The sequence below is a fragment of the Miscanthus floridulus genome, chromosome 10 (genome assembly GCF_019320115.1).
Source record: "Miscanthus floridulus cultivar M001 chromosome 10, ASM1932011v1, whole genome shotgun sequence".
Classification (NCBI taxonomy): domain Eukaryota; kingdom Viridiplantae; phylum Streptophyta; class Magnoliopsida; order Poales; family Poaceae; genus Miscanthus; species Miscanthus floridulus.
The window spans coordinates 129,271,556-129,273,200 of NC_089589.1; positions in this window are offsets into that span (position 1 = coordinate 129,271,556).

Here is a 1,645-nt window from a genome sequence, read left to right on the forward strand (position 1 = left end):
TGTAAAAGTACGGCTTCTCCTTAAGCTTCGCTTGATTCTTGTTTTTGATATCTATAAAAAAATCTTTCACTTTTTTGTCTTCTTCAGCTGCTATTTGCTCATCAGTCTTTTCAGGAAGTATTTCTTGAGAAATAACTCTTTTTCTCGGGGTCTTCTTTGCCGCCGGGACCTTAGACGTCTTTGTAGTGCGTCGCTGTGGAGGAGGTGGGGGCGGTGTTGGAGACCGGCGTGGAGGCGATGAGGCCGGTGTTGGTGGAGACCGGCGTGGAGGCATTGGAGATCGTTGTGGAGGCGGTGGGGCCGGTGTAGGAGTTGGAGATCGTTGTGGAGGCGATGGGGCCGGTGTAGGAGTTGGTGATCGCCGTGGGGATGAAGTCGTCTCGCCCCCCGCGACGCTATGATGAGATGGGGAATGAATGATTAGGCTAGGCTGGGGGGAGACCCTGCTACAAAAACAAGTTGTGTGTCAATTATTTTTGAAGCCAATAGAAAATTAATGGAAAATAATATTTCATTCACTTTCATTCATACCTAGGGTGAGGTAGGGGAAGCGGTGGCGCCCTAGGAATGATGATGAAGCGTTTGCGCCATTGAATAAATGTCTTCTCTGCTTCTCCTAGTGTTTTCTCCCCATCACCGCCTTCAATGTTAAGAGGAACATTGCTGTAACCTTTGAGCACTCTATCGACCGAGACGCTAGCATATCCAGGTTGAATAACTGACCCATGGATTCTTGGTGTCTTCGTTCGGTCTATTAGAGATACAACCCCGACAGCCACCATGATTGATGCATTATTACCATCTGGAATGTGCAGCTCACATGTTGTTAGAGGCTCGGTAATGTCATCAACAGGGAAGCGCAACCCAGCGTTGTCTTGAATAACTGGCAGCTCAGTAGAAGCACAACTGCTTTTCATCTGACCAACGGGGCTAATGGTGACTCCCAGCGTTGATTGCGATTGCATTTGACTCATTGCTAGCTACACTTGCCTCTTGATCTCCTCCTGCATTCTTGCCTCAAGAGATTTTTCTTGTTCACATGATTCAAGCAATGCTTGTCGTGACTCATCAACAAATTGCTCCAATGCATGGATTCGTTCTGCCTCCTCATCCTTCTTTCTCTGGCGGCTTCTGTAGGTATCCTTGTCTGTTGGGAATGCGTGTAGCCACGGAACCGCCCCATAGCCTCTTGTTCGACCACCGTGTTTGGGATTCTCTAGGGCATATGTCAATTCATCCTTCTCTCTGTTGGGCTTAAAAACACCACTATCAGCTTCTTCCCTAGCACGAGCTAGTCTCTATGTTGCTCTCTCAATTTTTTGGCCGAAAATTAGCTTGCCAGTGTCTGGGTCTAGGCTTCCCCCATGAGCGTAGAACCAATTCTTCACGCGTTGAGGCCAGTTCTTCTCTATTGTTTCAGGTATGATTCCCTTGGCAGTAATCTCTGCTTCTAGGTTCTGCCACTTGAGAATAGCACTCCTATAACCACCTGATCCCATGCGATGATGGTATTGCTTCTGTCGGGCATTCTGTTGATTCCTCATCACACGTTCCTCACTATCTTGAGATGTCTTGTATTCTACGAAGGCATCCCAATGGGACTCCAACTTGACAAACGCCTTAGCATTGAAATTCGGCGTAGCAT